The following is a 26725-nucleotide window of genomic DNA, read 5'->3' as shown; positions in this document are numbered from 1 at the left end:
GGACAGTAAATGCACCATCTTTTATGTTTTTGCAAGCGGTGTGGTCCATAAAGCATCACCGTGCTCTGTTTAGATGCCTGGTTTTAAAGGTAGACATTAAATCAGGATAAGAGCACATGTGACTGTTAGATCACAAGTGGAATAAAATACGGCTCCAAGCGGCTGGAGTAGTCCAAAACACACACTAGGTGAAGTTTAATATATGAGTTTGTTTTTTAAGAACATTGTGTTGGTTTATTTATAAATAATGCCTGAAATAATGAATATGTCAAAAACACCGCAATACTAGATTCTTGATAAGCATAAAATATGTTTTAACGTTGTGATTAGAACAGCCAAATGGTTTGCAATTTTGAAGTAAATTGGAAAATATAGGCCAGGTTTTATGTTGCATTTTCTTTCATTTATTTTTGTATGTAATCATAACATGATGAGTGTTCAGTTGGCTTTAATTTAATATTAAGCTCCTTTCTGTTTATATTTGTTTGTTGTTTTATTCTTCTTAATCTCATTGAAGATTCTGATCATCTTAATTGTGTAATTCAGTCACTTTGATCACAGGAATGACGTTTATGTTTTAAGGAAACTTCAGAATGTTTCTTTTGACAACTTCAGAACGAACATAATAATTCTCCTAAAGCTAGTGAAATAAAATACTTTCTTAAATATTATGTTTATTGGTTTTACAAGAGAAAAAAAAAAAAACAGTTTTTCGATTTATGTTTTGCTTTGACTGAAAGGAGGATTATTTTAAATTAAATTTCTCTACATGGAAGATATCCCAATATATATACAGTATATATAAAATTATTTTATATATTATTTTATTATTTTTTCACTGAAATGCCTTGACAGGCCCTGATAAGTGTTCAGCTGATAACTTCAATGTTATAGACACTTTTTTTCATTAACAATGTCTTTTTTGTAATCACAAATCACTTCCTGTTGGCCGTACTGCACGAACAATAGCACTGTGGCCAGGAGTGTTTATTATTGAATGCTCATCTGTGTCTCCCTGCTTCAGTTTTGGCATGGTGCTGTTCTAGACTAAACTTCTTTATTTTCCACCACTTTTGCAATCTTATCATGTCCTTTCTTTCCTTGTTGAACTGAGATTGCTAAATTAGTTGATAGCTGTTAAAGAACTGATCGGTGTGTGTGTGTGTGTGTGTGTGTGTGTGTGTGTGCGCATGTATATATATATATATATATATATATATATATATATATATATATATATATATATATATATATATATATATATATATATATACACCGATCAGCCGCAACATTAAAACCACTTGCCTAATACTGTGTAGGTCCCCCTCCCCCTCGTGCCACCAAAACAGCACCAACCCAATTGTACAGAGCGGTTATCTGAGTTACCGTAGACTTTGTCAGTTCTAACCAGTCTGACCATTCTCTGTTGACCTCTCTCATCAACTACAGAAATACTAAAATACTCAGTTACAGAAATACTCAAACCAGCCTGTCTGGCACCAACAGGGTTGGGAGGGTTACTTTTGAAATGTATTCCACAACAGATTACAGAATACATGCTGTAAAATGTAATTTGTAATGTATTCTGTTAGATTACTCAAGGTCAGTAATGTATTCTAAATACTTTGGATTACTTCTTCAGCACTGGTTGATTTTTTCTGCCAGTACAGTAAGACAAAATACACGTTAAAAATACATTCTCAGAAAAACCTAAATATCTTATTCAGTGTTGTTTCTAAAACAAGATAAATCAAATTTATCTTGTTTTAAGGATTTTTAGATATTTTTACAGGAAAACAATACAAAAATTATTATCGAGTATATGATTTTTGCCCTAATATCAAAGGTCTTACTAGAAAAAAATACATTATGATCCAACATGAATTTTCTTGATAAAAGAATATGATCGTGTCTGGTAACATGTGCATGTTAAATGGCTAGAAATAGCATTTTAGCTTAGCGTAAAGCTGACAATTTACACAAGGTTTATTTCTGTTTCTTCTGCTCCAAACTTACTTCAAACTTACTTCTCTGTCTGCTCGTATGAATGTAACACATCATAAGAAAGTGTTTCACTGCTGTTCAAATGCACTTTGGATCGCATCATTTATAAGTATAAATGTTTTCCATCTGAAAGGACTAAATATTAAATGAAACAAATGACAATAAAATGCAAAGTAATCTCTTCGGTAATCAAAATACTTTTTGAATGTAACTGTATTCTAATTACCAATGATTTAAAATGTAACTGTAGAGGAATACACTTACTTATATTTTGCATTTTAAATAAGTAATCCCGTTACATGTATTCCGTTACTTCCCAACCCTGGGCACCAACAATCATGCCACGGTCCAAATCACTGAGATCACATTTTTTCACCATTGTGATGGTTGATGTGAACATTAACTGAAGCTCCTGACCCACATTTGCATGATTTTATGCACTGCACTGCTGCCACACGATTGGCTGATTAGATAATCGCATAGATGATTGTTGGTGCCAGATGGGCTGGTTTGAGTATTTCTGTAACTGCTGATCTCCTGGGATTTTCAATCACAACAGTCTCTAGAATTTACTCTGAATGGTGACAAAAACCAAAAAAAAAAAAAGAAATGCCTTGTTGATGAGAGAGGTCAACAGAGAATGGCCAGACTGGTTTGAACTGACAAAGTCTACGGTAACTCAGATAACCGCTCTGTTCAATTGTGTTGAGAAGAATATCATCAGGTATCTGAATATCATCATTACAGATGCAGGTTGGCGCTGTTTTGGGGGGACCTCATGCCGGCAGGTTGTTTTAATGTTGTGGCTGATCAGTGTGTGTGTGTGTGTGTGTATATATATATATATATATATATATATATATATATATATATATATATATATATTAATGTTTGAGGATATTGGTTGGCTGATAATCATGTCGGTTGATGGTTCATGGCAGATAGCTGTTAAAGAACAGACTTTAATTCTATTAATGTAATATTACTAAATTAAATGAAACTGTAGTATTGAAAGATAATATATTAGCAAGGTCAATTATTAGATTTTTAAATTTATTTTTGTATGTTTGAGGATATTGGTATTGGCCGATAATCATGTTGGCTTAATGATTTGTGACAGATAGCTGTTAAAACAAGAAATGTATTATAATTAATATTACTGAATTAAATGCAACTTTATATTAGTAATAGACAGTATTTTGGCATGTTCCATTAATATATTTTTAAGTTGTTTTAGGTGATCTGCATCTGAGGATTATTGTGTCTACTTGATGGTTTATGGCAGATAACTGTTAAACCAAGGGCTTTAATACTGAGTGAAATGAAACTCCATAGTAGTTATATACTGGTATAGTATAGGCCCGACCAATTAATAATTCTGCTTTTGACCACTTTGAAATTATTGATCGATATTCATGCCGGCATGGCTGATTAACAAAAGGGGGTTTTGTCCTTTCAAAAATCTACAGGCAAGCTTGTTAATGGATAAGAAACATTTTCTGCTTTTGATCTCTTTAATGAATTTTGAGTAAACAATGTTTAAAATAACTAAGCAATTTTGTGAATCTTAATTGCAATCATTCAATTGTATATACAAACATACAGTATTTATACAGAATGTGTGTGTGTGTGTGTGTGTGTGTGTGTGTGTATACTGTATATACATAAAATATTTTTTTTTGAATACTGTCCAATTTTAAATAAAACAGAAACTTAGATAAATATGAAATTGTGGACTATTACCCTGTCTGGCCTGTGTTCAGTTTCCTGCTGTGAATGCTGGGAAGCCACTGCTGTTGATATAATAGAGCAGATCTGCTTCAACTGAACACAATAAAGTGTTAAGACCTGATCTGAGCTTCAGTGTCACAGCCAAACGCTGCATATCAGAGAGCGCCACAGGAATGCAGCTCGTCCAGCACTGCACACTGTTCCTGATCAACCGAGGATGCAGAGAAATAGGATTATAGAGAAAATCATATAAGCAGTTAATTGAACAACAATACCTTTATTCAAAGAATGTTGGATTGGAATCTGAGATCGCCACACTTCTAAAGTGAAGTGCTGGGATATCTTGTGTTCGTTTTTGTTTTAGTCACACGACAGTTGACAGAGATATTTGATAGAGTTGCTTAGTTTTTGTTAACAATTGTTAGAAATGTTACACTATAATACCCATGTTACATGTTTTATAGTCAATTTATAATAATAATAGTAATAACACTAACAAAATGTATTTACAGTAGAAAGTGCATTTATGTGAAACAACATAATTATTTACATCTTAAAGACATGTTGTTCATTAGTTATTACTCAGTACTTAGATAATTACAATGTAAATACAATTAAAAATAATAATGTAAAGTATGGCTTTTCCTACAAAAACGGGGTTTTAATAACGGGGGCTTAATAACAAAAGGGTTTTTGTCTCTTCTGCAATAGCTTCTATAAGTACTCTGTCAGTGCAATACTGGAGATATTGTTGACTTCTTATGACAAATTGTTTGTTATGGACATAAGTGCTTTTTAAATGAATAAAGTTATATGTAAATATTAATAATTACAATAATAATACTAACAAAGGCTAAATATTACATGGTTAATTATATGTAAAACTACATATAGTTGTTCATAGTAATAACTCAGCACTTTTGTATATAATTACAATGTAATAAACACTAATGTAAAGTAGGGTTTTCTTATAAAAAAGCAAAGGGATTTTATAAGGGGTAAAATCAATATCTGAAGAATTTTACAATATAATGTCCATAATGCACACAAATATATATCGTTACAAAAATAACACTAACAAAAGGTACATTTCTTACATAGTTAATTATATACTGTACATAGTACAACTACATAACATAGTAATTACAGTGTAATACACACTAATGTAAAGGATGGATTTTGTTATAAATAAATTGAAAGGAATTTTAAAAGGTGCATAAAATATGCATAAATTTATATTACAATGTCCAAAATACATATAAATGTAATTAAAATAATGACACCAAACAAGGGTAAACTTTTGACACAGCTGATCCTATATAAAGCACAACTACATATAATGAAGTTGTTTATAGTTTTTACTCAGTAGTTACGTATATATAATTACAATGTAACAAACATTAAAATATAGATTTTCTTATAACTTAAATCAAAGGGATTTAAAAGAGTTAAAAGCAATATCTGCAGATTTTTCAATATCAGCTGTACATGCAAATATAAATAATTACAATTATAAAATTAACAAAGGGTAAACATCTCACATAGTTTATTATATATTGTGTGCAATGACAAATCAAGTACTTAGTACTTATAAATACAGTATATTTATAATGTAACAAACAATTATGTAATCTGTGAATTGTCTATAAAATCAATCCATTGTAACATGTAATGTGTGCACTTTCTTCGTTATACTTGTATAGTCTAAACTGATGAGACTTGGGGTTAAAAAAATTATGCAGAATTTCCCATTTTTGAGACAGAATAATTTTAATTTGGTATGGGAATTGATACACATCTGTTTGCATTCAAAATTTTAGTGATTACGTATGTTGTAGGATTAAAGGGATTCCTCTGTGTTCTCTCTAGGGAGGCTGGTCAGGATGATGTATCCCCAGGGTACAGCCGCAGCACACTAGCTGTATGTTGCCTTATAATGAGGGTCAACAACAGTTGTTTAATTTAGCTGCAACAAAAGGGAATAGAAACCATTGAGCTTTTCAATTCACAAAGGCTGTGACTGTCACCCAAATCAAGATGTATGGATCTGATTCATGTCATGCCAGACTTCTGGGGAATATCCAACAGGTCGAGGTTTTCCCACATTTGAGGAAAGTAAATGGGACCTTTATGAAATGTGTGATGGACAGCATACATTTTTGAGTTATTGGTCAAAGAATAAGATTGAAAGAGTTGAATTTCTCCTAAAAAAAATTGTGATATCGTAGAATCACTATTCAATTATAATCATCCTATTATTTAATATCCAGTTAAGTATGATGAATATGATTATTGGTACATGATATCTGTGCCACAGATTCAGTGCAATTAATTATATAAAAATTAAAGTGTTAGAAAAAATGAACCATAATAAGGAATATTCCTACCATCAGAGCAATTCAAGCTTTAAGAACCACCTTCATATTTTTGTGACTCCCTGTCAGCAGGGGGCAGTAAGCGAAACTTGAGCTGTACAGGCAACAAACCACACTTATCAACAGCAGACAGCACAAGATGAGAACGTGGGCCTTGCATTCAAACAAAGCTGAACAGATCACAATTCAAAATGCCAAAGTCTTGAGTGATGTGTTTTTATTTCAAATTATGTTTAACTTGATATATCATCCTAAACAATATGTTTAGGATATGATGCAACCAAATTGAAATGCTCTAAAAGCTTCCGTCTGTCACGTGTACTTAGACGCGTCCTTACAAAAGCCCTCAGATAAAGTCTACTTTGGACAGATTGATGAACTGAGTTACAAATGGATTGCTGTAACAAGCTTATGTTCAATGACATCTACTCATTGCTTTACTCGTCTGCCACAATAATGCAATACATTTGAATTATCTGAATGATTATATTTATTAGAAATAATTCATATTTAAAATTAATTATTATCTATTGAATTATATTTATTTGAGGGGTCTTTATTTGCAAATTTTGATGTATGTGATTAATTATGATTAATGTCAGTAATTAATCCTATTTTGTTTAATTATTTTATTTAGTTATTTTTTTATCTATTGACAGTCCAAATTATAATTAAATATTTTGGATAATGTGATCATGCTCTTAGGCAGCAATAAGGCTGTAGCACTCTCAGGACCATTTAACATAATATGTTAACAATCCATCAGCAAAAAGGTACAAATCAAATACAAGCACATTATAAATCTAAATTTTTTGTTTGGAATAATTATAAAACACCATTGAAAGACTAAACTAATCAAGACCAAGTGATGAAACTTCAGTCTTTGTCTGTTTCGGTAGTGTTTACTAGTCAAAGATGTCTAAGCGTATGTATGAGTGGTGGTGTTGTCAGTTTAATAGATGATTCTGTGTCAATGCTTGTGTTTGGGTTAGGGGCGAGATGATGTAGATGATGCATTTGTTTGTAGGGGGTGCGAGGGGCTTTTTAGAGCTTGACTGAGAAGAAGATCTGCTGTAGTCATCCAGACTGGTGAAAAGTGAGGCTACCGCTGGGCACTGATAAAATGAGAGCCATTACTGGGCCAAAAACACTGTCATTTGGGTAAAGAATGAGCTGACGAGAGGTGCAGCCAGGCTGGGATACAGAGCTTGATATTACAATAGGGGGGCCAGGGGGAGTCAGCAATTTTACCTGGCAGGGCTTTGAGGTGCTAGTGAACTGCAGAGGAGACTGTAATCAGAAGGCAAAGGCCATCTCGAGCTTTGTGCAGAGGTGGTCAAAACTGTAACAAAAATAAGTCGGCAATGCTAACCCATGTCCAAGGACTCTAGAGTCAATATCAATACAGGACTGAAAAGAGTCTGTTTAGGACCCACTGTGGCTTGGAAACAACAAAAATAAAAGTCAGATTAAACTGGACCTATTTTCAATAGATAATTTTCTGCAATTCGGATTATTCATCATATCCTGCCATAAGCTCTGCCAACCAATTCTTAAAGTTGTGACCTTTTGAAATTTGAAGATTTTATAGTTTTTGCCAACGTAAAACTTGCTGTCACAATGCTAGGATGCTGTGGGTGATTGCCAGGGTTTTGTTAAGATGTTCTGCGGCACCTAAATACTTCTAGTGAAAACAAACAAAGAATGGGTTGCCAAAAATGTGGTGTTTTTGAGTTTGTTGTGGTGGCTCAAAACAGCTTGCCTGTCCAAACTTTTAAGGAAAACTTCACTAAACACCATCTTACTGTCATTGGTCTACCGTACAGTATATCATCTTAAATTTCTCTGAAAACAAGACAAAATATAATATGTAGTTTTGCTTCTCAAGTACATTTATCTTGTGTTAAAGGAATGTTCCGGGTGCAATACAAGTTAAGCTCAATCTACATCATTTGTGGCATACTATTGATTACCACAAATGATAAGTCCTACTCATCCATCCTTTTCTTTAAAAAAAATAAATAGGCAATTACAATGGAAGTCAGTGGGGTCAATCTGTAAACGTTAAAATACTCAATGTTTCAAAAGTATAGCAACAAGACGTAAACAGTATGCATGCTAAAATCACTTACAAACCTTTTTTATGCCAAGTTATATCCAATTTTACAAGATCGTTTCCATGACGACATAACACCGTAAACACTTAAACAACTGTACAATTTACCATTTAAACAACTTTACAGCTTAAATGATAACAAAGTCTTTTAGGCAAGTCAGTTCACTTTGTGGCCATCTTTGGAACACTCCCAGGCAACTATTTTCTATGTAAACAAACAGCATGCAGCTCCTATCTACTTGAATGGGGAAAGACCGAAATCTCCAAAACTGTTTGTCAATATTACAATCAATTAACATATTTCAAATCCTCACTGAAATCTGACAACACTGGCATCATAAATTGTACTTCTTTACCTCAAATTACACAAAAAAACTGCTAATATGTATATATGTATATATGTATAGCTAATGTGTGTTCTCGAGTTGATTGACAGGCGAAAGGAGGAACAAGTCAGAATAAATCTTTTCTGGTAATCAGCATTATGGTACAAATGCTGTCAATTGAGCTTAACAATATTCTAGAATATTAATTTAAGAATGTTTCAATATTTTACTCGTAAACAAGATAAAAATACTTTCTTGTTTGAAGTGAATGTCAATGTATTTCTTTAAAAAGCAAGGACAAAAATCATTTTATGAGATAATGTGGATACTTTTTCACAAATTTCATCATAAAATACAATAACAGAGTATAACCGGTGCATATTAGGACCAAGTATTCCATGTTAGTGTTAGCATTAGCACCATGATTTCTGGTAAACTAGCCACAAATTATGCCACAAATTTGCCACTCGTTATTTTCACATTCAAATGTGCTTGTGATTCACTGCAAATGTTTGCCAGAAGTTTGCAGCTCTGAACCTGCAGCAAACCTTTGGCAACAATGGACAATTTGCTGCAAAGCTCATTTGCATGTGAAAATTATCAGTGGCGAATTTGCGGCAAGTTTGCAGCAAATTTGCCATGAACACTCGATTTTTGTAAGGGCTGTTGACAGGACAGCATGCGTTTCATATTTACATGCTGCTTTAAATACCGGCCCCGGCGGTATGTGCGGTGTCTGAGGGTTCGCACACACCATTTGTCAGCTGTTTTGATCTTCTTTCTAGCTTTAAGCAAAAAACTAAGTAGAACTTTGCTGTGAGTGTTTCGGAGCCTTTACTGACCCTAGTCAAAACAGCTCACTCCCAAGCCTCTGACATTTCGGTCTCTAGATTTGGCTCAGGTCCCTCCTTCAATACATCTATGGGATTTTTATCGTCCACCAGGCGAAAATCACAAGCAAGATCACTTAGAAAAGTAATAACACATATGATTAAAGATTACATTCATATCTGTAGCCCAAATGGTGCGGGGATTATGGACCTTGGTTAGGAGCAGTAGTAGCCTAAGTGATGCTTGCCTTAGCAAACACCACTAATTTAATTTAATATACCAATATCATTTATAATAATTTACATTTTATTAAAATGTGAATACAAATAATACAGTTTAAAATATTTAGACACATTGCAAACAACAAATAAGTGCATCTTACTACAATGTCGTTTCCTGTGATATTTCAATCAAAGGTTGCCTATCATTTGTTACTCTCAAGTTCCAATTCCATCTCAATGTCTTGTGTATTGAAAAGAAAAGGGATTTAATTTGAGCACTTTTCTAATTGATGGAGCTCATTTAGGCGCGTTGTAAATGACAGGAAATGCTTGCGAGTCGCTCCACTTCTTGTTTATGAAGCTGAATTTCAAATCACTCTGCCTCCACATCTGTCATCTTAAGGGTTAAAGGACACAGATGGCACACTCGCTGGCATTCAACCAAAGAGCACTGTGCCAATTGGATGCCAGGCTGTGAAGAGGAAACTTCTCATGTCTCAGGTCTTTGCGACACCAGATGTCCCTCAAACGTTCTTGAGCGACAACTTATGTTGTTGCAATCTTGGTTTTAATCACTCTCATTTATCCAAATGGTCCTCCAATAGCTTTGAATAGAAAATTAGGCATCTCAGCTTCGGCTCGAATCGGGAGGAATCATTTATGGGTTTGACATGGCACGCATAACTTTGGGCGGAAATGGAGCGAGCATTTGATCATCGCTGATATTGAGGCGTTAAATGCTAATCGCATCGCTAATTCCATTTGTTTTGGTGACTGGTCGAGTATTAGCCTCTTCCAGACTTTAGTCAAGTAGACGCATCATAATGATCTTAATATTTAGTCCATTTAAGCGATAATTGAAGTTGAAGAGCGAACGATAAACCGCCTAGACCTCTTTGCCCATCCAACACGCACTGCAGTAAATGATATACCTCATGGTGTAAATTTGCGACTAGTATTGCGCTGAAATTTGAAAGCATATTAGTGTTATCCCTTCCCCTCAGGCAATTGCTCTTTTATGCCGTCAGATTCCCAGCTCTGATAATATTAAGTGGAATTTGCCTCTCATATCTGTGCAAAAATGGCTTTAACCGCTAACACATATGAATATGTTAATATTGCGTGGGGAAATCTGCCATTATAAAGAAAGAATGACTGATCCAGTCCAAAGATCTTTTAAGGTAAAATTAAAGCAGGCCTCATATTTAGTATCTATTTTTCCTTCAGACTGAGAAATTTGAATGCGAGTAAATTACATTTTCTTTAATATCTCTTCTTGAAATTAGACCGTCTGGCTTGCAGTCATATTAGTTTCTCTAATGCATTTGATGGTGTTTTCTATTGCAGTGGTTCCCAACTGGTGTGTTGCGTTCCAAAAATGGGTTGCAGGTCTGTTCTGATAGGGTCATGGATATATAGGAAAAGCAATGCTAAATGCAAATAATACAATTCAACTAACCATGTAATTGTACATAGTATGGAAGTTAATAATTAGGCTAATCAACTGAAAGGGAAGAGAAACTCTTTCCATATCTATTGCTGTTAACATCAAAGACTGTTCATCCAATCAAAATACAGTATTTTGCCGCAAATGCATCTGTCACTTGGAAGAAGCTACATTAAATACACTTGCAAAAACTTGGTTTGTGTCTACCACAATGTGTTTAGTGCAATGACACTGATATTTCAGAGCTATTAAGAAACTATTTTAGTCTTCAGCCTGTCATGTTTATAATTTTGCATTTTGTTGGGCCAATGCCCATTCATTATAATATTAACAACAATATTTGATTTAAAGGCATTTTTGTTGTTTATATTTGTATGATTTTGTCTAAAAAATAAAAAAAAAAACGTATAAGATAAAACCTGGGCCCTGAAGCAAAAGCAGTTGATTCATTTAAAAAAAAAAAAAAATAAATAAAAAAAAACATTTAAAATTTTTTTGCATTAACATATTTGCATTTTTGTATTTTCTGTATGCCCTCTTTCTTGCTGTGATTTTGTTTTGTGGTAAAATGCTGCATTGTTCCATTACTGTACTAAACATTAATCTTATGCTACTGCTTTATTTTAGACACATTTTATCCCCTTGAATACAATTATGTTTTGATCAAAAATTGATTCAAGAAATGAATCAGCTGAACTTTTAGTTTTGCTTCAACCCAAAAATGTATTTGTTTTTTTAATGCAATTAAAGATAGTATGTTACACTCGAATTTTTCAGCTGGTTAATTTTAAGTGTACACTGTATGAATTTATACTGTATATACATTCTCTGCCAATTCCTGAGACAATATATAGTAAACGCTGTCAATGCTCTTTTACAGATAATTCAAAAATGCCTCAGCAAATTATTGAAATATAATTAGCAATATAAATGCCACAAGGAGCACATTATGTGCAATTGTCTTGCTATCTTTCCAGAAATTAGTCTTTTTAAATTTTAAATTTGCTGTATTAATCATCTTCAAAATATTTTTGATCACTGAATTAATAGTTTTCCATCCAGTTTGTAGGTAGTCACTGACATAGGTGATTGCCTCTTAATTACTACAATGGCCTCCTCCTATTCTCTCTTATTAATTCATGTTTCCTGGCACCATTCCAAACGGCAGTCTCGCCCTATATCTTCTAATTACTTCTGTAATTGAATTTGCTCACTGTTTCTCTGCTGTTTTTTTTTTTTTTTTTTTTTTTTTTTTAAGAACTGTTTGTTCGGCGGTTTATTGTGTCTTTGTGCGTCGGTCCTCAGCAGACAGAACATGTAGGGCCTCTTTTCTCTTTTCTCATTAATTTTCCAGAGCTGCCTTCTGTTATTTATTTATTTTTACCTGCCGAGGCAGCCCCTACCGTGTGAGTGCCTGAGTCGAGCTGGAGCAATCAGGGTGGAGAAAATTAATTAATTAGGATTGGTGAAATAATTACCTTGGGCCAACTCTCAGTCAGTCATTTGCTGAAGCCTTCACCAAAGTACTTTGAAGTGCCATTACACATACGGTGTGCGGGGTGCGACAAGGCTGCGCAATATGGTTGCAGTGCGAGATTCAAGAGTGTTTTTCTGTGCATTTCCTTCCCTTAAATGTGTTTCTCCTTTAATTTGAGGCCACTTGTGAAAATGCACTTATTTTGAATTTCTCCAATTTATTACAGTATTCAACTGAAGCAAGGAAATCTGACCTTGTGTTCAAAGCGTGAACATGCTCACTGTCACAAATACACAAATGTACTTATTTGATTAGTGACCTAGGAATAGTGCATAATTAAATATTTCTTAAATATCTTAAATATTTTTTTTTTCTTTTTATGTCATAACATTTCTGTTTTAATTTTTTTTAAGACATTCCAGAATGCCATATTTTGATCCCACTGTAGGTGTGAAAGATTTGAAGTGAGCTGTAAATTACACTGTTAGCATTGAGCATAAAGGGATATAATTTAATCCATATGAAAGGACATATCTCAAAGGCATCCCGAGATGCATCAGAGCCCGAGCATAAAAGTCACTCAAGTTGTCTGTTCCTAATGCACAGATTAATGGCGTAATTGAATGCGTCAAGTTGATGGTACGGATGAGACTAGGGCCTCCGAGGAGACTTTGCACCCGGCCGAGTGGAAGCTCATCTGTGGCCTTATCTGAGCCCATCGCGGCTGCTCGACTGACCGCAGATGGACCCTCAAGGCTCATTGTCCTTGTGTCAGAGGCCATTATCCGGCCGCGTCTCCGGAAAATCTTCCCCCGCTCCGACGGCGTGTGTGTGTCTTTGAAAAAACTTTCCCTCACTCTGCCATTGATTTATTTTTCCTTTTCGCTGCTGCTATCTCCCCTCCTTTTGTTTCCTTATCGTCGCTTCAGGTTATTATGTGCAAAGTATTGACAGCACTAGAAGGCCCATGGTCGATGGCAGGCTAATGCATCCGTAATCCCGCCTTTGTTACGGCAGAATGTTTCACGATGGTCTCTGATGAGGAGAGAGGTGCAAAGCTGTTGATCCAGGTTTTATTTGTCACGAAGACCATCCATCAATCAAACTTGAGACCATCTGACTGGCTGAATGACATGCCGACTGGGCTGAGGAAATTTGATAACGTTGTATTGTCAGCCAGCTTCTCTGACTTTTTTCCTCCTCTCGATAAGAAATACATTTGACTGGAGCAGATAAGCTCACAAGGGGTAAAGCTTTAAAGAGAGAGGGTGACACGTATGCCATAAGAGGGGGGCTTTTCTTCCTTTAAGAGTCCTGGTGTAAATGATAGGTTTGGCAAACAGGACAAACACAGATTCAAAAGCCCACAACATCCAAGAGCAATGGATATACCTAGATTATTTAAAAAGATGCCAGATAGTAACAATTCCCCATCTGTTTGTCATTTTATGGAAACAACATGCTGGATTAAATGTTGTACATGTAGAGGAAAACATAATGCCATATTTCAGAACTGGGTTAGGCCATGTTGCATTGTTGTGCTCTTAAGAGATGCATTTAATGCACTGGTGGTCAATGTTGGAGTAGTATATTTCATAATAAAGCAATAAAAGCCATGAGTGGCCGTACGGTAAAACCCCCTTAACCACGTTACAATCTTTTATAAAGCGGAATCAAAATGATAAAAGTCACTATGTAATAATTAAACAATTTTTCTGCCAAGTAATATTTTTAAGCTGTAAGCTGTTTACAGTTGCCAAGCAATGTGGCAAAGTTAGCATATTAATTAGTGGTCGACCAATATGTTGTTTTCTTTTTTTTTTTTTTAATGGCTGATGCCAATACCTATGTCTAGAGTAGATGGTGGCCAGTATATTGCTGATATAACTGTAGACCTATATAATAAAATGTAATGAAAGCAAATGAGCTGAACACAAAATTGCTGAAAATGAACACAATAATTACTCAAAAATCTCAAAAAAATATTTGAAAATAGCAAACCTGCTGACACTATAAACTAACACTAGGCGGAATGTCAGTGGGGACAGTTATCAGCAAAAAAGAATTGGTTGATAATTGATCGTCAGGGCTGATATATTGGTCTATCACTAGGCTTATATCATTTAATTCAGTGATAGCAAATAAGATGTACAAGAGGCTCTTAAAACATTGCAGCATTGCAACATACATAAATGTAACATTCAATCATTCATTCATTGAACTTAATTTGTGAAACAAAAACAGAATAAATTTCTATGTACATGATTTTTCCATAAATTATCGTATTGAATTGAAATGAGTGTATGCAAATTGATCTGTGTCATCCACAGCATAACTGCACATGTTAGTCTGCATTAGCCATTATTGTTGTTTTGTTTTAATCTATCCTTTTTATTGGTGCATTAAACATATAATTTCAAACCACCTCAAAACACTTTAAAAATAATATTTTAATGTCTTAATATATAATCAAGTAAACTGAAAAAAGCTTGAACTCTTATTCCAAGGAAAAATCCAAAGCAGAGGCCAAAGAAAAAAAAAAAAAACACAACAAAAGGAGAGAGTCATAAATAGTAACTGTGGCGCATATGTTGAAATGCACTCAAGAGTTAGTATTCCAAACTTGGAAGGTTGGTCCATCCTGTCCATTTCACCAACATTAGCAACAGAAGGACGCTGACCCATAAAAAGATTCTTGAGCAAAGGCAAAGAAAGCAATGAAATTACCAGAGGGCAAGAAAATGGACGTTATTGTGACCTGTACATTAGCACACTGTATGATTAAGTAAGTTTTTGTGCTATAATGACCAGAGGCAAAGGAGACCTAAAAGAAAGGGAAAAAAATCAATGCAAGACTGCAGCAGATTAGCTTGACAAATTACATGCGCTCGACTGGCCCATTGTACAGTATGCCTGCTATATTCTTTAAGAAGACATCACAAAATAGAACTGCCAAATGGCGTATGGACTCTCGTGATCATTTTTATTGATTTTGCACAAACATCAATGGGGGATTGGGGTGGTTGTGCACTCGTTGTGTCTTGGATGTGTGTCAGGATGAGATCAAAATGCCGCTGCATCAATACTGGGTCAGACGCAGGCGGCTGTCATTGTTCATGGTGATGGACGCACTCCTAAGATCTCCTCACCTACAGAACAACAACAACACTCCACTGACTGAGTTTTGGGAAATAGTTCTGTGTTGAAGTAGCTTTTTAGACAGACTTGAGAAAATTGTCTTGCTCGCAATAACTCAAAATGGCATTCAAACATTTAAACATTTGTTTATTCAGGGTAATAACACAATGTTTAGAGAATCCTTGTCTTAAAATTTGGTTTGGAATAAATGTTGGCCTATTTGACCAGGGAGTTCCCTTAGGAAAGAAAATGACAATTGCCTGAACCCTAAAGCTATAGTAGCTAATAGCTCAAATGTGATGCCCGTGTTGTATCGCTTTGAAATTCTGTTTGTTGATTGGTTGGTTTAAAAGTCGTACCTTTTTGAGCTAAATCACATGATATATTATGAGTTGTCATGAGACTATGCTGGTCTGTGTTATATATGACAGGAACCACATCATCGAATTACATCAGTAAAAAATATGCTAAAATTGTCATTTGTCGATCAATTCCATAAATTGACTGCCTTTACCTTTAATCTTTAATCTCTCAAACTCTTCGTTTTTACATAAAACAAGTTTTTCTGAGTAAACTTTTCATGTCTAGCACTTCTACCCTCCACTAGAGCCGTACTAATACCATCTGTCAGCGCATGAGCAGAAACACAGGCATGTAAAGTGATAAGAACTGGCAGCATGATTCATTTGATTCTATTAGCATGTATCAGTGTGGCAGAGTTAAATGGCAGCATTAAACGGAGCAGATGTTAACAGTGGGAGGTGAGGGAACAGCTTACACACACACAGACACAGATGCTACAAACTGTTGCGTGCACTTGTCAGCAGCCACTGCATTTGTAAACGTGTGTGTGCTTTATGATGACATTTAAAGAAGAGCGTCTTAACGCAGATTGTTTTCCAAAGCGGCTTCGCGTCTCAGTGCGTGTGAATGGACGTTACTACGTCTCCATAAGTCACGTTTTCTTTGCTTTTCACACACAAGCAAACACTAGTGATTTATCTTTCCCGAGGGCCGGTGGCATTTATGGGCTAGTTGTGAAATTGTACAACTACAGTATAAACAAGGGGGACAGAAAAGCGCAGAATGGAGAAACATGTTTGGTGTCAAGACCGGTACGTTTAAGTGCGAGTCCTCCTTGCAGTTAGCGTCTGTAAATGCGTGAATATAACTGGCGGAGAGCGCTCAAGCCTGACTCAATGGCTGGAGTTAATTGTGTTTTTTTCCTCGTATGAAACTTTTAAAAATCCAGTTAGGAGCTTGGGTTCATTAAGAGAGACTATTTGGAGATTTGGGAGTTATATCTAAAATGTGTCTTAAAACTAGTGAAGATTTTATTAATTTTATGATAATAAATATAGCCTTCATGTGAGGTTAGACTGTCTATCACTAAATAAACACCTCCCCAGACAAACATTTTATTGCTCGGGTGTTGCTGTCTCAGAGCTCAGGAGACTTTAACATTGTCTTAGAGGTATCTTTTAAACTTCCTTATAAAATAAATAAGAATAGAAAAAGTAGACAATTGATGGCAGTAAGAGTATAGAGCTTTACAATTAAACTGCATAGCATAGCTTATTTAGTGAGTGCGGGTGATTTTTGGAGAAATTAGTTCATACTGTGATCTCTGACTTTTGATGGCAGACCAAGGTTGCCAACTTTTCACATGAATACAGGGCAGTAATAATTCTGAGCACTTCAATATGGGACATTTCACCATATGGTGGGGTTGGAACCCCTGAGCGTTTCACCACTCAGGACGTCTTAATTTCGGCCAAAATACGAGACATCTTGGCTAATACGGGACTTTTGACAACCCTATAGCAGACTTATCTTGTCAGGTCGAAGTGTTGAGATCTCTTTTGAAACTCTTCAGAAAATGCATGTGAGATTACTTAGGGTATTTTTGATACTTGGTCTCTATTTGATCTCCATTTTATCTCATTTGCTGACAAGATTTTGAATTTGCTGATTTTTTTTGTCTTCATTTCCATTGTCCATATAATTTTTTTTATTATTATTTTTATATTTGTCATATATAACCAGGGGGTTAAATTGGGCCGGAACGAACTGCGTTCCATCACCTTTGATTCTAAAAAGAAAAAAAGAAAAAAAATTGTCAATCCGTTTCTTGTATTGTGACATCACATGAATTTTGGGTTCCCCCACCTCTGAAATCCCAATTTAACCCCTGTAACATATATATGATTTTAATAATGTATATGCATATGCATACATTAAATTTAGCAACTATAGTTACAGTTGATATCCAGGAACAATCATACCAAACAGAAATATGCTTAAACTGCAATATATTCTATTTTGATAAGTCTGATGAAATTCTGATGAAAAAAAGTTTGAAAATCATTGCAAACAGTGATGATGTTTTCTTACTTAACTAACCACACTGACAGAAATGTGTTTTCAGTGTAATTTAGAACAGCCTAATAGCATTTCCAAAAACCAGCCGTCATGTTTTTTTGTTTGCGATGTGGTGGGAGTGCGGAACCACATTGATCTCTTTCTATTCACAAAGGACTGGTCTTTATGTTTGCTGGATTTCCCTTCGCTCGAGAAAAAGTCCATGAGATAGCTGTATTGATTCAGTGCTCTGGACAGCCATCAAACCGAGTCTCTGCTCATCTCAGATGGTGGTCCAGAGCCAGGGTCCATACACATATCTCCACTCAACCTGCCAGAGCTGGAACAATGTGTGGTTACTCTGCTGGGAACAAGTGGCCAAATCAGACACTGAGACCATCATGCTAGGTCGAAACTCTCCAATTAACAGCGACTGTCTGGGAGGATGTCTGTGAGAGAATACAGTTTTATTCAGATCATGGTTTAGTTTCATTGGAGAGTTAAAAGTGAAGGTTTAAGGGTTTCAAGTGAAACTGGATAAAGATTGAGAGCGATCTGACTTGCACTCAAGGAAAAAAAATTAAAAAATAGAAACTTTAAAAAACACCCACATGTTTTAAACGTGGATTGCATAGCTCAGATAATTTGGTCATAATGGAATTTGTTGAGAGATTAGTGAGTTTATTTTGATATCTCCGAGATTTGATAGCAGACTTTTGAATCTTGGCAAAACTGAGCACAGTTTGAAATGTTGTTGAGATCTCTTTTGAAAGATTCCAGTCAGAACCAAAAAGTTTTTTACACTCTGATGTCATAAGTAAACATTATTAAAGAACCTTTTTCTCTAGTTTAAAAAGAAAGAAAGAAAAAAAAAAAAACATCTGTGGAGCATTAATTAAACCAAAAGGCAATATGCTGATTTAGAACTTTCCAAAAAGCCACAAAGGAGCTCAAGAACCTTATACAGCCAAAACATGGTTCTTGATAAGAATTAGGTTCTTGGTTGAACCTAAAGTGCTGCAAAGAACCATTGAAGAACCTTAATTTTTCTAAGAATGTGGATGGTGGATACATTGTTCGAAAAAGGGGTGCTACTAGGAAGCGATCTTTGTGGAGGCATTTTGAGTTTTACGGTGGGTTACTGGTTTGCCTCTTTGTTTGCAGCATTTGCAGTTTCTGAGAAGGCACCAGGAAGATTTAGGGCCCCTCTTAGACCTAGCCATGTTTCGAAAATCTATGTTATAAACAGATCAGTGGTTTAATAGTAAAGAGTTGCGTCTTGACCTCTTTTCCAGTATCAAATTCTCATTTCACTTTTTGCAAATCCCTTGACATTCCAGAATGAGACCAATAAGATCAAACAGGACAAACAAAAGACATAATCAAGTACAAGCAGAAGCACTTCTCAACTGCTATGATGTTGGCTTCTGTGTTTACGATATGTTCTTTAAGACTGTATCTTAGGATACTCACAACAGTAAATGTTAGTGACACCTCAAAGGTGTCCTAGCTGCAGATGTCACCACAGTCTAAGAGGTATCATCCCACGGTGTGTCCGGTTTCTCATCTGGATTTATAACAACTCTTCACACTTAATTACGGAGGATGAGGGAAATGCCACATTTCTCTTTGTTATAGACTAAGCTTCCAGTAATCCCAAACAAAAGGTCTGGCTCTGGAAGCTGTAGGATTTACTGGTGGGATTATAGTCTCATGGATAATGATGTGCAGTCAGCGAAAGCAAAGCTTTATTTGAATTCAAATTGGCCAGTAAACAAAACCCATTGGTATGTCTGCTGGTTGGAGTATCTGTCTAGTAAGCACTGTCAATGCATCACCAGTTTCGTGCCATTTATCCGGATCTATTATTGCCATTACAGTGAGCAAGTGTTCTGTTCTCTGTCTGTTCATTATGAGGGTTGCCGGAGCTCTGTTTCCATGTGCTGTCTCAAGCTACAGAGCTGTATCCGGATTTTTTGATAGCACCTGTCTCTTGTGTTCATGCCTGTGGAGTTTGATTAACAGACTTGTGGTTGCATAAAGACTGTCTTGGAAGTGTTCACCGATTAGTTTGGGAGTATTGCATGGGCAATTATTTTTTTATTCACTTTATTACTATTGCTACACCAATCATAAAATGTGGTGTTTGCTAAGGCAAGCATCACTATTACTGTTACTCATACTTGATCCCTGACCATAAGGATTTAATTTCAGCATGTAACTTGTCCTGCTCTGCGGTGCATTCCCGAAAGCATTGGAATCCAACTATGGTTGCAAGTTTCATTGTTACCAACATAGGTCAACTGTTTCCCAAAACAGTAGTCCCAACAAACATTCGCGAACAACATTGCAAAGTTGTGTGGTTGGAACTACAGCTTTTCACTTATTGTGAGAAGCATAGTTTCTTGTTAATTTGCAGTGTTGACATCATTTGACTTGCTGAGGTTAATCTGTGTGCATGTGCATATGTGCTCAAGTGCATGAGGTGAATCCCAGAGTATGACGAAAGAGGGAAACCCCACTATTGCAGCACAATGCCGTGGCCACTTACAAAGTGTGTGTAAACACAAAAGCTGCTTTAGTTTCTGAAGCAGCTTCCTTAAATTAATGCTTTCTAGTGTCTAAGCAAATTAGATATTATAACTTGACAACCATTTGATCTCCGCCGAATGTTTTACTCCACCTCCTGCATAGCTTCATTAATGACAGCTTCGTGTGATTAACAATATATGTGCAACATAGTTCAATGGTTTCTGGAAACATACGGTGGTTAAGCATGAGTTGCGTCATTGTATGGTAAACGCACCCTAGTTTGTGCTACCAACAAGAATGATACCTGAAATTGTGTGATATGTTAAGTAATTTAACTTACAATGTTCACCTGGTAGATGATAGACTTCCACTGAAGGAGGGACCTGAGCCATATCTATACTAGTATATGATAGAGACTTTGGGTTTGAACACCCTTGCATGGTGGTTTTAAGAGTCGTATGGGCAAGCACCACTTTTCTTCTTTGTGATAGAAAAAAGACTATGTTTTTCAGTGGTTTGCAATGGGGTCAGTTGAACACCTTAATTTTAGTGTTGTATTTGTCATGATACAATGAACGTTGACACTGGGTTGTTTACTCCACTCAGGGGAGCCTTTCGTTATGTATCAGTGGTCTGATCAATACTGGATTGGATGGTGAATCCAGTGTATTTTAAGGCATCAGAGTGTGTCAGCTTAGTGTCACAGCACTCTATATTTTCAAGTCAGACACCTTTTAATTGAATTCAGCTGGAGCGAGACAAGATGGGAAAATATAAGCCATATGTTCTTTGCACCTTGGTGTTGATTTCTAATAATGTCTTTTGTGTTGCTCTGGAGCTTGTGCAAACCGTTTTCACTCTTTCGATTCGTGTTCCTGATGATAAAGCGAAAGTCATTTAATTAAACATTTCAAAAGCCAGAGGACCTTGAGGTCCTTAGACAACTCAGAATACCTTGAAATTATTATGGGACTCAACCCAGTTATTTTCTTTTCTGGAAATACCATCTTTGCAGCCGTGTCATGCACCTGACCTTTCTTAATAAAAGAGTTAATGTTATAGAGGTCATACAGACAATGTAATTAAATTAAGTATTAATTATAAGAAGCCTTATTTCTGTACTGATAACCTCAACTCAGCAGCCCTGATGGAATCTGTGGATTGTTTTGCATTGTCTGTGCAGATTGTTTTGGGAGAATATATGGAATGGATTTAAACATAGTATATTTTGTTAAACAGAGTTGAGAGCACTACACTCTTAATTATAGCTTAAGGCACATTCAAATTTGCCAATATTTTTTAAAAATAAACAAACACATAAGGGGGCGGAGGATGTTTAGAACTTTGTGATTGATGGCCGTTCCAATTCTGCAGAAATTTACTGTGTTCCCTGGAATTCTGCTCAGTTTTCTTACATTGTCAGTGGTCGCAGTCACTAATGTCACAGGAAATCTGCAACTGTAATTGAAAATGAATGAATCGCTTTGTGCTTTTAGTGGGAACGCCCCTTAATTCTGCAGACAACATACTATGCCTTCATTTCCTTTTGACACTATATGAAACTCAAAGCTTTCATCACGTGGTTTTTGGCTCATTTCTTTAAATAAGTGAAGTGCTAGTAATGGTTTTGATTTTGTGCGCTCCCGCCATTAAACGTAGTGTTTCAGGATGTTGTGTCTACGTAGATCACACACACCAAGATGTGATAATCTCAGTGAATGACATATTTTCTGTCTTATGAATGCAAATTATCCCACACAAATCAATGCATAGGTTAGTGTTGGTGTTGAAGAGTGTAGTCATTATCTCAAGTATATGATGCAGAACTTCAAAACTTAGCACGACTATTTGGACAGGTCATTTTTACATTATTTTAATGACAATTATGCATATTTGAGCATGTATGTACACATTCAGTTCTACTAGTATTTGGGCAAATATATGTTACATACATGAAAATGGCCATTTTTGTAGTGTTGTGAAATATATGCATTATTCACAAGACAATCTATCTATCTCTCTCTCTATCTATCTATCTATCTATCTATCTATCTATCTATCTATCTATCTATCTATATATATATATATATATATATATATATATATATATATATATATATATATATATATATATATATATATATATATATATATATATATATATATATATATATATATATATATATATATATATCAGTGAAATCTATACATGTGTTTTGCATATATTGTCATATATCAGATTTCTGTGTTGGGGAATAAAAAATAATAAAAAAATAAAAAAAATGAAATGAAAAGTAAAATGTTACAATAACGAAACTTTGGGGCAGAAATGTGTGCATACAAATGATGCAAATAACAATAATAAAAAACAATGCAAAGAAAAAAATATCTTAATAGTATAGGCTTTATTATTATTATTATTATTATTGTGATTATTATTTTCAATTTTGGGGTGAAATGTGACCTGGACATGTTATTGTGAAATTCACCCATTAATATCATATGTATTTAATTTATTATTATTATTATTATTATTATTATTATTATTATTATTATTATTGTGGATATATTTGTACATCTAGACCACACAAGACTAATACGATTTAACATCATTCGTTGTATACCTCAATGAATGAAACATAAGTGTATTTCAGTTTGCTTTTCTGATTAAGCAATTTATGTATCATGACCACAATACAGCTCATTTAATAACATTAATGGCATTATAGTATGTTAATAACACATGGAGCGTGTCTGGTCGTCAAGTCTCATTGGATCTCTGTTCATTCAGCCCTGTAAGAAGTTCACACGGAGGTTCACTCGGGCTGTGACTGACAGGTCTTGATCCCTGAAACGCTTCCCCTTGATTACAGATTCAGTGGGACCCAAAAGGAACAGCACTGGGGTCTAAAGTGTCATCCTCCCATTAAGCTCAGCTTGTGTAACCATAATGCGCACAAAATAACTGTGAGAACACACTCATGCATATGGAAATGAACAGCCATTCATTCATATATCAGCAATCCAAACCATCTCCATCAGAAACGCATTAGTATTCTACAAATCACAACGCAAAACTACAGCAGGTACAGCTTTGTAACAAAACTACAGCATTTTCACCGTTTGTTTTGTCACAGTTTAATGGTTTTTTAAGACATCTACTGTCATCATCTGACTGTAAATGCAGCCATGAGATCAGTTTAATGAGGCAATCTGCAGCAAAGCATGATACTAAGAGTAAATCTGTAATCTGTTAATCCTATTAACAATACTTCTCAAAGTCAGGAGACAAGACTCTTTTTCAAATTGGAGAGTGCCTTGAAAGTTATTTTTTATTATTAAAATGTTTCATTATCATGTGGCAGATCAAGAAAAACAAAAGATTATCAATGATATTTATTATTATTATTATTATTATTATTATTACTATTATTAGACTGCCTGCAAGTGATCTGTTATATTTGCCTGCACCTTTGCAAGCTCATTAGTCAGGGTAGTATTTTGATTGAAGTCATTATTGCTTTTCTTTTGTAGCAGCACCGTAGAGATTAACACTGAACCATGTTCTATGTGTAGACAAAGCCTCCACAGTCAGTGCAGTGGATTACTGTCAGTATGGAGGTGTAGGGGGGAAGAGGCAGCCTATAATTCCTAAAGAAAGGTAGACAAACACACAGCCAAAGACAAACAACTTTTCCCACTGAGGCCTTTTTTCTTCTCTCATCTCAATGCCCTGTCAAAACTGATAAGAGCACTGACCCAGCAAAGAGCCAAAGAGAGACAGTGATACCAAGCAAGGCCCAGACTGTTGGTTCAATGCATCTTATTCACCTTAAGTGACCATTGTATCTTAGATATATATATATATATATATATATATATATATATATATATATATATATATATATATATATACCAACAATTGCCACCATAAATAACACGTTTAAGAACACTGTAGTGGAATTTGTCTGGTTTTGAGATTCTAGTTTGACTGACACTAATTATGATTTCACATTTATGTTGTTATGTAATACATATCTCAAATAATTATGAATAGGCCATAATAATAATAATAATAATAATAAAGTATTATTTTCTTATTCATATATATATATGATTTCATATTATTGTTGTTCTTGTTGCTTTTGGAGAATTATGGCAGCACTGAATGTACCCAGGCTATTCATGCCATGGCAGTGTATTTTTTTAAATAAAATCTTTATCAAATAGCCATTCTTTGCCTTTGAAAAAAAAAAAAAAAAAAAAAACAGCACATTACCTCACGACTGCTTTTGTTGGCACTTTACAAGAGCGAACAAAAAGTGTTATTCAGGAGAACGCTTTAGATTTGTATTGTTGGTGGAGCTCGCAGTGTTATTGTATTAAAAAAAAAAAAAAAAAAAAAAAAAAAAAAAGACATCTGTGCCCGAAACAATGGCTTCAAATTATCTCTGAATACCTTGTGCAAAAAATATAAAGCTTTCTCCCTCTCATTATGTTTGGTGTGTGTGTGTGTGTGTGTGAGGGGGGGGGGGTGTTGTAGACTTGCTGTAAGTGACTTCTGTTGTTCTTGATGCATTCTTCTTCTTTTTCAATCGACCCCTTTTCAGATGATGTAGAGCTATAGAGCGGCTGATGCGGGTGAAGGCAGCCGCGCAGCGAGCACACTGAGCGGGCACATGCAGCGAGTAGACGCTGATGAAGAGCGGCCGCTGGAAGAGAGCGTGTCTGGGAAGGGCCGTCTGTGCGCCGGGCGCGCATGTGAGAATCCGCCCTGGAGGAACACGGAACTCTGGATGTGTCAGTCAAAGTGAGTGCAAGTAATGCTGGTGTGATGCTCCACGTCCGTGTGTCTGTCTGCTGAGAACTGCTATTAATTATACATTTAAACTTCTTTAAATAGCATTTGTCATTATTTATCAAATACTGTTGGTCGACTTAATGTGCTTTAAGATGCGTGATTTATTAGGCTATAGGCCTACTTTTGATTTTGACAGTGGTCTACTTGTTGCCAGCTTTTTAATGAAGCAGCTGTATTTTGACAGCTTTGAAAACAAACATTTGTTTTTCCACATTGCTTCATATCGCTTTTAATATATATATATATATATATATATATATATATATATATATATATATATATATATATATATATATATATATATATAAAATAAAAAATAATTGCGTATTATAGGTCTATTTGAGTACAATTTAAATACAAAATGTGTAATGCAAAGTGCTGCCATGGAAATGTAAAAAGAGATTATTATTTGTCATTTTAAACTTTTTAAAACGTTTTTTATGACGCGGTGAATAACAAAGTTTTTTTTTTTTTTTTTATTCGTCGACTTTAGTTACCTAATATTTCTAAAATATTAGGCTATATTATATGTAGCCTGTATACTTTAGATACCGTTATCACATTGATTGAAGTACATAAAGTAGTGTCATTTGTCTTTTTTTTTTTTTTTTTTTTTTTTTGATCTGCAGTCAGCACGGCCCCTAGTGGAGAAAACTCTCTCTCTCTCTCTCTCTCTCTCTCTCTCTCTCTCTCAGTATACTACTTACTAATCCGTAACTCCTAATTTTAGGACTTATTAACTAATTAAATTATGTTTTGCGTAATTATTGTGTCATATGCTTGTTAGTGATGATTTTTTTTTTCTAAGAACGAATTTGTTAACATAAATTTTAACACAAACAAAAATACATTGATGAATGGAACGTTTATTGGTAGTTATTTACTCTGACAGATTTGTTGTAATAGGCCATATATTATTTAAAAAATAAATAAAAGAAAAAAATAATAAAAGAAAAATAAACCCACATCTTGTAGTTTGTTATAATGTATTCTATTAGTTCTTTATTATTATTATTATTATTATTATTATTGTTGTGCCAATTGTATTTTACTTTTATTTTACCGCTTTTATTTAGATTAACTGTCATGCATTTGTCTTCTCTGAAGCAAAATAAATTATATATATATATATATATATATATATATATCAAATGTGTTGTTTTTTTTTTGTTTTTTTTTTTAAGCTGCTAACTATTGTGAAGAACTGTGACAATTAACAATTTAGCCAAAGCAGGAGCCACTCTGGGATGTTAGAGATTCCCCGCTGTTCTACACATTTCCATAAGCAGATTAAGGCACTCAAAT

At 34.8% G+C, this 26725-nt stretch overlaps 1 protein-coding gene across 6 annotated transcripts in view; it reads left to right on the top strand.

The window, feature by feature from the left end:
* Positions 1-26725, top strand: part of LOC127438736 (uncharacterized) — an 80583-nt gene that overhangs the window by 25019 nt on the left and 28839 nt on the right. For all 6 annotated transcript variants that reach the window (XR_007896807.1, XR_007896806.1, XR_007896808.1 and 3 more), the window contains exon 3: positions 25170-25369. The gene's annotated coding sequence lies outside the window, so the exon portion shown is untranslated. The remainder of the gene's footprint in view (positions 1-25169; positions 25370-26725) is intronic.

This window comes from Myxocyprinus asiaticus, chromosome 50, assembly GCF_019703515.2.
Source record: "Myxocyprinus asiaticus isolate MX2 ecotype Aquarium Trade chromosome 50, UBuf_Myxa_2, whole genome shotgun sequence".
Taxonomy (NCBI): Eukaryota; Metazoa; Chordata; class Actinopteri; order Cypriniformes; family Catostomidae; genus Myxocyprinus; species Myxocyprinus asiaticus.
This window is presented reverse-complemented; position numbering and strand designations above follow the sequence as displayed.